A 14,206-nucleotide genomic window follows, 5' to 3' on the forward strand; every position below is an offset into this window, starting at 1 on the left:
CTCAGAAGTGCCATCTTTGCCAGGCAGTGATTTTCTTAAAAACTTCAAGCTAAAGGAAATTTTTTAAAGCATATTTCGTCATAGAAAAATATGTAGTGTTTCTTTTTTAGCTGGATGTTCATTTATTAAAAAACAAACATCAACACCCAAAATACATTACATTTTATGAATGCATACAGTCATGTAAATATAAATACAAATATTAACTGTTGTGGTAATTAAGGTATTTCCTTGGGCACTTACGGTAGCTCAGGCTTGAGATCCAACATGCCTTAAAAGTGATATGATGTAGAAATTAGACTCTTATCTATTTATGTATTTACAAAGATACAACTTGGAAGCAAAAAGTGTACTGTTGCAGGTGCTTTGTGTGTTGGCCCTGCAATAAAAACTAGTTAGCAAATATTATGCCCATGTCTGTTTTGACAGCCCTAATCATTCCAAGTTAGTTAAATGAAAAAGGCCACAATTGAATTGAATGCTTTAAATTTTGGGGGAATAGTTAATAGCATCCTTTGTTAAGGATACTGCTTTATGATATAAATATATTCAAAAAACCTTGCGGTGCTTGAAACTCTTTTACACATACTGTTCTTGTATTACAACTTTTGTAACTCTGTGCTTGTAACTTTTATGCATATTGTTCTTGTATTGCATTCCATCCATGGACTGTATAAAGAAAGAAAGGCATACCTGAAGATGCTTTATAGAAAACAGTATAAATACAACATAATTATGGCACTAAATAAATGTGCATTTACTGAACTAATCTGGATCAATAGTCTATCTATTCCTGTCAGCATGTGGATAAAGAAATATAAATGCTGTATAAATAACTCAGCCACATCTTACTCATTTATCTTTTTAGAAGATGAGAAAAGTAGATATGAAATGTTTAGAAAAGTTGTTCAGAAGTCAAATTAATTGCCTCCTCAATAATCATGATGGAGATGATAATCTGGTTTCCCCCCAGGTTATAAATAACTCTTCAAAGAATAGAGATCTTCTAGCTAGGGAAAGAGGCCTGTCAATGTGTCTTAAGTTAGCATTGGTCAAGAAACTTAGGGCCTTACTTGGAATGTGACGTTTCAGAGTAGCAGCCGTGTTAGTGTGTATTGGCAAAAAGAACAGGAGTACTTGTGGCACCTTAGACACTAACAAATTTATTTGAGCTTAAGCTTTCGTGGGCTACAGCCCACTTCATGGGATGCATGCAGTGGAAAATACAGTAGGATGATGTTATACACACAGAGAACATGAAACAATGGGAGTTGCTGTGCACACTATAACGAGAGTGATCAGTTAAGGTGAGCTATTACCAGCAGGAGAGAAAAAAAACAACCTTTTGTAGTGATAATCAAGATGGGCCATTTCCAGCAGTTGACGAGAACGTGTGAGGAACAGTAGCGGGGAAAAATAAACATGGGGAAATAGTTTTACTTTGTGTAATGACACATCCACTCCCAGTCTTTATTCAAGCCGAATTTAATGGTGTCCAGTTTGCAAACTAATTCCAATTCAGCAGTCTCTCGTTGGAGTTGGTTTTTGAAGTTTTTTTTGTTGTAATATTGCGACTTTTAGGTCTGTAATCGAGTGACCAGAGAGATTGAGGTGTTCTCCGACTGGTTTTTGAAGGTTATAATTCTTGACGTCTGATTTGTGTCCATTTATTCTTTTACATGGAGACTGTCTGGTTTGGCCAATGTACATGGCAGAGGGGCATTGCTGGCACATGATGGCATATATCACATTGGTAGATGTGCAAGTGAACGAGCCTCTGATGGTGTGGCTGATGTGATTAGGCCCTGTGATGGTGTCCCCTGAATAGATATGTGGACACGGTTGGCAACGGGTTTTGTTGCAAGGATAGGTTTTTCTTCGAGTGCTGGAATCTATATAGATTCCAATTAGGTGTGTGCGCGCTGCGTGCATGATCATCGGAAGATTTTTACCCCAGCAACACTCGGTGGGTTGGGTGAGGCGCCCCCTGGAGTGGCGCCTTCATGGCGCTGGATATATGCCCAAGCTGACCCATCGCCCCCTCAGTTCCTTCTTACCGCCCGTGACGGTCGTTGGAACTGTGGAGCGCAGCGTAGCTGATCTCCACTCTCCCTAGCTTTCTCTCTAATTACCTGTTAATAGTTGTAATTCATTGTTAATAGTTGTTTATAGTTGTTAGTAGTTTGTTAATAGTTAGTGTAGTTAGATTAGTGTACTTAGTAGGGTGGAGCAGGGTCTTCTCCCCTCCCCCTCGTCCCGGTACTGGGGCCCCTGCCGGGGTCTCCAGGCTTCAAACCCTGCTCGGCTTGCCTGAAGCCGATGCCAATGGGAGACCCCCACGACTCTTGCCTAAGGTGTCTGAGGGAATCCCACCAAGCGGACAAGTGCCGCATTTGCAAAGCCTTGAAGCCGAGGACCAAAAAGGAGTGGAACTTTAGACTCAAGCAGCTCCTTATGGAGGTGGCACTTAGCCCGGTCCCTTCCTCCATGCACTGGGACTCGGCGTCGTCTTCAGTGTGGTGTGCCCCTGCGGCACCAACTGGTCCAGCACCGCGTTCAGACTCTGCTAACGACTCGCGGTGTCAGGCCCCCCCGGCACCTCCACCACCACGTCACCAGTCCCTGTCTCCGGGCCAGAAGAATAAACAGCCCAAGCAGGTGCCGACTGCTTCTTCTTTGTTGGTTCGACAGCCACTGACGCTTCCTGCAGCCGGAGCTGTGTCCATTGCTGGAGCGCACAGGACAAGTAACAGCTCCTGCACCATCGACTCCGGTGCTGCAAGGGCCGTCGAGTCTGGTGCATGTTAGCTCCCCGGTGCACACAGCCATCGAGCTAAGGCTTCACTCCATGCTGGAGACCTTCTCTACAACGCGGGATTCGATCACGCTCACAGAGCCGACTCCCCTGCAGCCAATGGCACCTCCGGTGCGGGTGTTGTGGTTGAAGGGAAAACCGTCCCTGATATGACCGCTGTCGCCGAGTGAAGCAGGGCAGCACTGGTCCCAGTCCCGATCTTGGTCCCAGCACCTTTCACGGCATCGCTCGCAGTCCTGGCACCAATCCCATTTTCGGCGCTGGTTGTACTTGCAACGCTGCTCCAGCTCGCGAAGATCCGAATCACGGGTACAGCCGGTACCGACTGGACTGTCAGCACCGCTCCCGGTACTGGTCAGAGCAGCGCTCGACCCGGAGCTGATCCCGGTGCTGGTCTCATCGAAGGTCACTGTCGAGATCCAGATCAGGCTCCTGGTACCGATACGACCACAGGCACCGATCAACATCTCGGTACCGTTCTACATCTCGCCACCGGTCCCCGGCACCACGGCACCGTACAGCACCAGGGGACTCTGCGCCGACACGTGTCACCTCCTTTGCTGTCTCGCTCCGCCTCCACATCGTCACGCTCACAAGGTGGCCACCATGCCCAGGACCAGGGTGAGGATGGTGCAGGACAGTGGCTGGATGAAGGCCAGGATCCGGGCCAAGGAACTCCACAGTGGTCTTTTTGGGCCCCCCGGGCATACCATCAGGACCAAGGGGTTCCTTCGGGGGCTTCCCGTTCTGCCCCTTTGGAGCCCCGAGTACCAGAGGTCACTGTGTCTCGCCCTCCCTAGGGGGTTCTGAGGGGACTGCTCCAGCACCAACACAGGCCCACACCCCTCGCTTGGTGGACCTTGGGCAACAAGTTCTTCCACATGAGGACCCCACACAGGATCCCTTAGTCCCGGGGGTATCTTCCTTGTCCTCGCCTGATGAGGCAGTGGCAGGGACTACGGGTTCGAGCCCTCCTCCTATGGACCTCCGCGCCCGCCAGGAGCTGCTCTGCATGGTGGCACGCAATATGAACCTCCAGGTAGAGGAGGTGATGGAGGTAGAGGACCCGGTGGTCGACATTCTGTCCATGGAGGCACCGTCCAGGGTGACCCTCCCAGTCATATGGACAAAAAGGCCAATGCCAAGACAATCTGGCAATTGCCAGCCTCTATTCTGCCTACTGCCAAGGGAGTGGAAAGGAAGTACTTTGTCCCCTCTACACGCACCCCCAACCTTGTTCCCTTGTCGTGGCTTCAGTCAACAAGAAGCAGTGGCACGGTCAGCAGGCCCCGGTGCCCAAATCAAAGGATGCTAGACGCCTAGAGTTGTTTGAGCGCAAGGTGAACTTGGCTGGAGGCTTGCAGCTCAGGGTGGCCAACCAGCAGGCACTCCTGAGCAGATACGCTTACAATTTGTGGCACTCTATGGAGAAATTCAAAGAGTTGGTTCCACAGGAGTCCAGAGAGGAATTTGGGGCTCTAGTGGAGGAGGGTAAGAAGGTGGCCAGAACCTCCCTGCAAGCCTCTCTTGATGCAGCAGACTTGGCGGCTAGGACCCTGACCTCAGGCTAAGCCATGCACCGCATCTTGTGGCTGCAGGTCTCTGGCTTACCACCAGAGTTACAGCAGACCCTCCAGGACCTACCTTTTGATGGCCAGGGCCTATTCTCAGACAAAACAGACTCAAGGCTGCAGGGTCTGAAGGACTCGAGAACTATTATGCCCTCACTGGGATGCATACCCGAGTAACACAGAGAAGGCCCTTCAGACTGCAGCCTACCCTCCCCCTCGGCCAAGACAGGACTTCTTTAGAAGACGCGGCCGAGGTGGTAGAAGAAGACAGACTGGCCACCAAGCCAGCCAAGGCCAGGGCCCTCCCAAGCCATCGCCTGGGCCTAAGCAGAACTTTTGAAGGTGCGCCCGAGGATGGAGCATCAGTCTCCATTCAGGATCCTTCCCCGCCTTTCCAGGATTGTCTCTCCCATTTCTTCCGTGCGTGGTCTCACATAACATCAGATGGTTGGGTCCTTCGCATGGTGGAAAGGGGTTACTCCCTTCAATTTGCTTCCCCCCCCCACCCCATCCCTCTTCAGGGACCCTTCTCACAAGCACCTCCTTCTACAGGAGGTCCAATCACTCTTAGCTGTGGAGGCGATAGAGGAGGTTCCAAGAGAGTCAAGGGGCAGGGGTTTTTACTCTTGCTACTTCCTAATCCCCAAGACCAAGGGCGGGCTTCAGCCCATCCTGGACCTACGGGGACTCAACAAATACATGGTTAAGTTCAAGTTCCACATGGTCTCTCTCGGGATCATTATTCCTTCCTTTGATCCTGGAGACTCGACATGAAGGACGCGTACTTCCACATTGCAATCTACTCAGCGCACAGACGCTTCCTTAGCTTTGTGGTCAATCAACAGCACTTTCAATTCACCGTCCTTCCTTTTGGCCTATCTGTGACCTCCAGGGTGTTTACTAAGTGCATGGCTGTTGAGGCTGCCTCCCTTCGTTGACAACGGATCCAACTGTTCCCATACCTCGACAACTGGCTTATTTGGGGCTGCTCCAGGGATCAGATGCAGTCTCATGTCCAGCTCACCATGAACATGTTCAATCGATTGGGCCTCCTGCTCAATGTCGCAAAATCTACTCTGGTACCAACCCAGAGGATAGAATTCATCGGAGCAGTCTTAGACTCAGGCCTAGCCTGAGCACTTCTGCCGGAAATACGCTTCCAATCCCTGGTGAACATCATCCGCAGCCTGCAAAACTTCCCAACCTCGACCGTGAAAACATGCCTATGCCTCCTGGGACATATGGCCTCTTGCACATATGTGACCATGCACGCCAGGCTATCAACAGTATACCGCACAGGTCGGCACAGCTTGAGCACGGTGGTTACTGTACTGCCATGGATATTGGCCTCTCTAGACTGGTGGCTGGACCCCAAATCAGTGTGCGAAGGGGTGCCATTTCACGCCCTGCAGCTCTCTGTGTCCCTAATCACGGATGCATCATCCCTGGGATGGGGAGCCCATCTCGGGGTCCTCCGTACACAGGAGCTATGGGTGGCAGGAGAGTTATCCCTGTACATCAACGTACGGGAACTCGGAGCTATGCGCCTGGCGTGTCAGGCATTCCTGGAGCTCATTCAAGGCCGTTGTGTTGTAGTCCTCACAGACAATACAACGGTCATGTTTTACATCAACAAGCAAGGGGGAGCCCGGTCACCCCCCCTCTGTCAGGAGGCCACTCATCTGTGGGAATTCTGTATGGTCCACTCGATCCATCCGGTGGTGTCCTTTCTCCCTGGAGTCCAGAACACCTTAGGGGGCCACCTCAGCAGATCATTTCAGACTCACGAGTGGTCGGTTTGCCCGGACGTCATCCACTCTGTCTTCCTGAAGTGGGGCTTTCCCCTGATATACCTATTTGCCTCTCACGAGAATCAGAAATGCAAGTGTTCTGCTCTCTACGAGGACACTCTCCGGGTTCCCTGTCCGACACCTTCCTCATACAGTGGAAGGATCACCTGTGCTATGCCTTCCCTCCATTCCTGCAAGTCCACAGGGTCCTGTTCAAGCTGCGCAGGGACAGAGCCCATCTGATTTTAGTTGCCCCGGCATGGCCCAGGCAGCACTGGTATACCACTCTCCTAGAGCTGTCGGTGGACACTCCCGTTCCACTCCTGCTGTAACCAGACCTGATCACTCAGGACCATGGAAGACTGTCATCCCGACCTGCAATCTCTCCTCCTCACAGCGTGGATGCTGCATGGCTAATTCAATCTGAGCTGTGCTGCTCTTGCTTGGTACAGCAGGTCCTTTTGGGTAGCAGGAAGCCCTCTACCAGGTCCACGTACATAGCCAATGGAAGCGTTTTTCCTGCTGGTGCGCTCAGAGTCATATGGCCCCCCTACAGGCATCAGTACCTATCATCTTGGAAGATCTCCTGTCCTTAAAACAGCAGGGCTTGGCAATATCATCTGTCAGACTGCACCTGGCAGCTATTTCGGCTTTCCACCCAGGCGAAAAAGGGCGTTCGGTCTTCTCCAATCCCATAGTCAGCAGATTTCTCAGGTTGGAGCGCCTGTTCGCATAAATTCGACAACCGGTCCCTATGTGGGATCTTAACCTGGTCCTCCCCAAACTAATGGCTGCCCTGTTTGAGCTGATGGCCACCTGCTCGCTCCTGTACCTTTCGTGGAAGACAGCCTTCCTCGTAGCTATCGCTTCGGCGAGGCATGTCTCTGAGCTCAGGGCCACTGTATACGGTGTTCCATAAGGACAAGGTACAGCTGCGACCCCACCCGGCCTTCTCCCTAAGGTGGTGTCTGCCTCCCATCTCAACCAGGACATCTTCCTCCCCGTCTTCTACCCGAAGCAGCACGCCTCTCAACGAGAACAACAGCTGCACTCCCTGGACGTTTGCAGGGCCCTCGCCTTCTACATCAAGCGAACAAAACCTTTCAGGAAAACGCAGCTGTTTGTTGCTGTGGCAGATCAGATGAGGAGCCTTCTGGTCCCCTCCTGGATCACATCATACATCCGTGTGTGCTATGACTTGGCTGGTGTCCCAACTACGCACCTTACCGCCCACTCCACGTGGGCTCAGGCTTCATCTTCTGCTTTCCTGGCACACGTACCCAAAGAGGAGATATGTAGGGGAGCGACTTGGTCATCGGTGCATACCTTCACTGCCCATTATGTGATAATTCAGCAGTCCAGGGGTGATGCTGCATTTGGTTCAGTGGTCCTTCACTCCGCGACATCTCTCTCCGACCCCACCTCCTAGGTAAAGCTTGGGAGTCACCTAATTGGAATAGATATGAGCAAGACCTCTAAGAACAAAAGACGGTTACTCACCTTTGTAACTATTGTTCTTTGAGATGTGTTGCTCATATCCATTCCAAACTTGTCCTCCTTCCCCTCTGTCGGAGTAGCCGGCAAGAAGGAACTGAGGGGGCGCTGGGTCGGCTGGGGCGTATATCCGGCGCCATGAAGACGCCACTCCATGGGGCGCCTCAGCTGACCCACCAAGTCTTGTTGGGGTAAAAATCTTACGACGATCATGCACACGGCGCGCATACGCCTAATTGGAATGGATATGAGCAACACATCTCGAAGAAAAACAGTTACAAAGGTGAGTAACTGTCTTTTCCTGGGTTATTACTTTTGTTTTGTGGTGTGTGGTTGCTGGTGAGTATTTGGTTCAGGTTGTGGGGCTGTCTGTAAGCAAGGACTGGCCTGTCTCCCAAGATCTGTGAGAGTGATGGGTTGTCCTTCAGGATAGGTTGTAGATCCTTGATGATGCGCTGGAGAGGTTTTAGTTGGAGACTGAAGATGATGGCTAGTGGTGTTCTGTTACTTTCTTTGTTGGTCCTGTCCTGTCGTAGGTGACTTCTGGGTACTCTTCTGGCTCTTTCAGTCTGTTTCTTCACTTCAGCAGTGTGATATATGTCATCATGTGCAAGCAATGCCCCTCTGCTATGTACATTGGCCAAACCGGACAGTCTCCGTGTAAAAGAATAAATGGACACAAATCAGACGTCAAGAATTATAACCTTCAAAAACCAGTCGGAGAACACCTCAATCTCTCTGGTCACTCGATTACAGAGTTAAAAGTCGCAATATTACAACAAAAAAAACTTCAAAAACAGTCTCCAACGAGAGACTGCTGAATTGGAATTAGTTTGCAAACTGGACACCATTAAATTCGGCTTGAATAAAGACTGGGAGTGGATGTGTCATTACACAAAGTAAAACTATTTCCCCATGTTTATTTTTCCCCGCTACTGTTCCTCACACGTTCTCGTCAACTGCTGGAAATGGCCCATCTTGATTATCACTACAAAAGGTTGTTTTTTTTCTCTCCTGCTGTTAATAGCTCACCTTAACTGATCACTCTCATTATAGTGTGCACAGCAACACCCATTGTTTCATGTTCTCTGTGTATATAAAATCGTCCTACTGTGTTTTCCATTGCATGCATCCCATGAAGTGGGCTGTAGCACACGAAAGCTTATGCTCAAATAAATTTGTTAGTGTCTAAGGTGCCACAAGTACTCCTGTTCTTTTCTTGGAATGTGAGAGACTCTGTCCCCAGGCTGAGCAGGGACTTGAATTTAGATCTCCTATATCACAGATGAGGGCCCTAACTGCCAGGCTGTAGTCGGTCTCTCAGTCTCTGCTGCTGCTGTTACACTTCGTATAAATAAATGTTCATTGAGTGAGGGAGAGGCTGAGGCCTTTTCTACACTACAGAGTTTTGTCTATCTAAGTTATGGTAATGATCAAAAAAGGTATAATTACATTGCTTGTGCATGTTCACACAACGCTCATTCTGTCAGCAGAGTGGGTCCACAGTTGATGCTCTAGCTCTGACAGAGAGACCAGTGCACTATGGGTAGCTATCCCACTGTGCTACTCGCCATCTTCTGCAGGTAGGAGTTGTGGGAGGGTGGAATGGATCACAGTGCATCATTGGTGCAGGCTCAGCATCCCTTGATCAGTTTTTTTTTCTGTCCCATCATTCCATGAGTGTCCAACTCCATTTTGCGACATTTTTCAGCGGCCCCTGTTTACTGTACACCCACCATCTCTGTCTGAAAGGATGGATCCTGCATTGTTTTCTACTGTTATGGTCACTGTTATGAACACATTGCGGCTGGTCATGCAGTATATCATGAACAGCCAATCTGAACAGGAATCAGAGGTACTTCACCTGCTCTGTACCATGGAAAGATACAACACCAGATTACTTTTTGGCATTCACGGAGCAGCTGCACATAGTGGACCATCGCTTTTGAGCTTGGGAAACGAGCACTGAGTGGTGGGATCACATTGTTATGCAGTCCTGGGATGACGAGCTGTGACCGCAGAATTTTCAGATGCGGAACGCCACCTCCCTGGAACTGTGTGGAGCTCACCTGAGCCCTGCACCGGAAGAACACAAAAATGAGAGCTACCCTCTTGGTGGAGAAGAGCATGGCGATTGCCACGTGGAAGCTGGCAACTCCAGACTGCTACAGGTTGGTCATGGATCACCTTGGGTCGAGAGGTCCACCATTGGGGCTGAGTTAACGCAACTGTGCAGAGCCATTAATTGTATCCTGCTACAAAGGATTATGACTCTTGGCAATGTGCATGAAATAGTGGATGGCTTTGCAGCAATGGGATTCCCTAACTGCAGCGGTGTGATAGATGGTGCACGCATGCCAATTTTGGCCCTAGACCATCTTGCAACAGAGATCATCAATAGAAAGGGGTATTTCTGGATGGTATTGCAGGAGCTTGTGGATCGTCGTGGCTGTTTCACTGATATCAATGCAGGATGGTCATGGAAGGTGCATGACACACACATCTTCAGGAATACTGGCCTGTACAGAAAGCTGTAAGCAGGGACTTTCTTTCCAGACCAGAAGATACCAGTGGAAGATGTTGAAATGCCCATAGTGATCCTCGGAAACATAGCATACCCTTCCTTCCATGGCCCATGAAGCCTTACACGTGAAACCTTGAGAGCAGCAAGGAGTGCTTCAGCAATAGGCCGAGCAGGTGTAGATGACCACTGAATATGTCTTTGGCAGATTAAAAACACGCTGGCGCTGATTTATAGCATGTTAGACCTAAATGAAGAATATAGTCCCATGGTCATAGCAGCCTGTTTGTGCTCTCCATAATATTTGTGAGGCTAAGGGTGAAAAGTTTACCCTGGAATGGAGTTGGATGCGGATTGCCTGGTGGCTGATTTTGAGCAGTTAGATACCAGGGCTATTAGAGGGGCACAATGGGGAGGTTATTTGAATCAGGGAGGCTTTGAGGCACCATTTTGACAATAAGATCCAGTTATGTGCCATTCTATACAGCACTATGCCATGCTTTGTTAACTTGCCACCGTGCATGAAAACTTTGATGATTACTGACCATGATTTGTACTCAGGAAATGATCAAATTGCTATGGTGTATTAATTCCATCAGCATCCATCATGTGTAGGAGACACACAGAGATTGGCCAGTACCTCCAGGAAAGTTTCCTAGAGAGCTCTCTGGAGGATTCCCGTGAAATCTCAGTGTGCATTAACACACTGTTCCATTGCACTGCTTAGCTGCACAGGGGGAATGTGAAGCACACACCAATACAGCTAGTCTTGTACATTTCTATGCCTTCACGCACTTCTATAATTTAAAAAGCAAAGGGCAGCTATACCTCATGTAACCGAACAGCAACAGCTCAAAAAGGTCACTTACCAGAGCTTTCCTCTCTTGCATCATGCGCCCCAGAGACAGACTGCTGGGACTGGCTAGGCCTCTTTAGAGTGGAAAGGAGGTTCTGACTCGCTGCGCTACCAGATGACCCTGCCGTATGCTCTGCATTGTCTTGCAGCTCGATCTTCTCGTCCACAACTTTGTCCTCGGGGTTATCTGCTGCCTCCAGCCCTGCCAGAATATCCAGGGGGTTCTTGATGGTGGAGGTGAGGTCACTGCGGAGGATGGCATCCAGCTCCTTATAGAAACGGCAGGTCTTCAACGCAGCACCAGAGTGACGGTTACACACTCTTGCCTTCTGGTGCGCCTGCTTCAGGTCCTTGATCTTTACATGGCACTGATGTGTGTCCCATTTGTAGCCCTTCTCCAACATGCCACGAGAAGTTTGATTGTAGGTATCAAAGTCCCTATGGCTGGAGCGGAGCTGGGACTACACAGGCTCTTCTTCCCTCAGCGCCAGCAGATCCAGCAAGTCAGGTGTGCTCCAAGCAGGAATGCGTTCAGTGCCTGGAGCCAATATAGTCAATTGAGAAGATGTGATATGAGCTCTCCACACTGAGCAAACAGGAAGTTGAATTTCAAAAATTCCTGGGCCTTTAAAGGAAGAGGGAAGAAGCCTGTGTACCTGGGTGCAGGGCAGCTGAGTTTGAACCGCTGAGTGATCAGGGTGGGCATTGTGGGATACCTCCCGGAGGCTATTTGCAGCAATATAACTAAGCGCAGTGTCTACACTGACACTTTATCAGTGTAACTTTGCTGAAAAAAGTTCTCTCGTCAAGGTGGTTTTAGTTTGTTGGAAAAACAGGAGAGTTTTGTTGGAGGAAGGAATGTTGTAGGGTGAACACCTCCACTGTTTTGTTGATGAAACCTGACTTTTGTCGACTAAACTGTGTAGTGTAGACAAGGGCTGACTCTCTAGCCAGAGATTGGGGTGTTCAGGTGGAAGGTGGGAGACACAGATTCAAGCCCTTGCTCGAACTAAATATGTATTTATACAAAGTTGAACAGCTTCAGCAGGAGAGAATGAGAGAGACTTATCACTGAGACAGTGGTTCCCAAACTTTTTCATGCATGACTTCCTTTGGGTTCATTTGCGTTAACATAACCCCTAGGAGCAGTGGTGCCAATTCAGATATTTGGTGGTGGGGAGGGGGGCGGGGGAGCAAGGGATTTTTCATCCCTGTTCGCTCCTTCACTGTCGCACTGTCCTGTTCTCACCACCTCCTGGGGTCCTCATGAGAGAGTTGCCATCATGGGCAGGAGCACACGGGCTGGGCACCCCCGACCCCAGCTGCAGTAGCAGCACAGGTTCCCCATCCCTCCCCGTGCTGCAGCTTCCCGCCAAACTGGGGCGGGGGTTATTGCAGCACTGCTGGCCCATGGATTCTGCTGCCAGCAGCAGGGAACAGCCTCTCCACAGTCAGCTCTGTGTGTCTTTCTTCCCCGCTTGGGACAGAACCATGAATAGTCTTCTGCCTCTCCCCATCCTTAAATGGAGCTCCTGGCCCCTGCCTACCCCTTTTCTCTTTACTTTTCTCTGGTGGCTGGAGGAGCTGCTGCTGGGTTCCAGCAGAATGGCCTGGCAGGTGGAGTGGGATCTGGGTGCTGGCCATGCACCCTTCAGAGCCTCTGCCTTCCCCATCTTTTTACCCTTCCTCCTTCAAACCCCTATGGTTTGAAGTCTCATAATCCCCTTGATATCCTTTCATGACGCCCATGGGATATCTGTTCATAGTTTGGGAAACACTGGCCTATATATAGGTTGGTGGTAAGACCCTCACCTGGAATATGGGAGAGCCACGTTCAAGCCACTGCTCTGAATCAGGCAGAGCAGGGAATTGAACCTGGATTTCCCACATCCTGAGTGAGGGCCCCTAACCACTAAAAAAAAGGCTGTTTGTGGGATGGATGTCTGTCTCCTGGTTTTTCATTGAAAGATCTCTGTTTCATCCTGATGCGGAACAGGGAACTTTTTGGAATCTCATAACTTTATATGGGATGGGAAAACTGTTTTGCACCCAGCAATAGTTTCATTGTTCATTAGTCATCTATATCTATATTCTTCCAAAATATCAAAATACTAGTGAGGGAGAGGTCTCACCTGTCCTTTGCTTACGTTAGTGATTGGAATTTTTGAGTCATCCATATCTAACTATCTAAAATCCAGTGTGAAATTCTTCCTAGTCTGTACAAGCATTTCCATTGTACCATTTTTATGTAGAACCCAGAGAAAATAAAAGAAGATACTCAAACCCTCATGTTTTGTGGTTTCCCACAAAATCAACAGAGAAAAAGACAAAAATTTCGTGTCTGAATTTGTAAAGATGTTTATCGCAGATCCTAGTTTTGTGTGCCTCAGTAGAGATTCCCTATTTATTGCATCAGGAAGGAAAGCTTTAAAGCATACATCCCTTTGCTCCTTTTAATTTTTGTGTGTGTTTTAGTCCTAATACCTTTTAACATTTTGATAACTAAACTTTAACTCTGCCATTTAGCCTAAAGCCCTGGGCTGTCATTGAGTAGACTTGTGAGTTGCGTTGAGCAGAGGGTTGTGAAAAAAGCAGAAAAAAATCTATAAAGAAAAGAAATTACCAAGGAAAATTTAATAAACACTATGCAGCACTTAATACTTTGCATTCTAAGGGCTTGAAGTGCTTTACAAGGGATTGTAAGAATTAATGTAAAAATATGGCATACAGGAGACAGTTAAATGATTTGCCGAAGACCACACTGAAAAAGATTCTTTTGTAGAGCAGAGTCATGCATGTTGGTTGGCTCAGTTTAATGGATGTGGATATGAAGAGAGTCAACTGTATGTCTCTCCTAGGTTCATGCTAAGGCTAAGATTTGATCTCCTGTACAGGGCTGCATATCTTAAAAAAGTAAAATCTGATTTAGAGCGTGCACATGTAAACTCTTCATTCCAAAATACATGGCAAGGTGTCAGCACAAATCTGAGAATATGCTCATAGATTCGGAGATTCTAAGGCCAGAAGGGATCCATGTGATCATCTTGTCTGACCTCCTGCATAACACGGACCATAGAACTCTCCTGAATTAATTTCTGTTTGAACTAGAGAATCTCTTTTTTTAGAAAAGCATCCAATCTTGATTTAACAATGTCCAGT

At 48.6% G+C, this 14,206-nt stretch overlaps 1 protein-coding gene across 8 annotated transcripts in view; it reads left to right on the forward strand.

Moving 5' to 3' along the window:
- The window catches only part of TDRD3 (tudor domain containing 3), a 442,979-nt gene that overhangs the window by 89,594 nt on the left and 339,179 nt on the right, over window positions 1-14,206 (forward strand). The window lies entirely within an intron of this gene.

Source organism: Lepidochelys kempii, chromosome 1, assembly GCF_965140265.1.
Source record: "Lepidochelys kempii isolate rLepKem1 chromosome 1, rLepKem1.hap2, whole genome shotgun sequence".
Taxonomy (NCBI): domain Eukaryota; kingdom Metazoa; phylum Chordata; order Testudines; family Cheloniidae; genus Lepidochelys; species Lepidochelys kempii.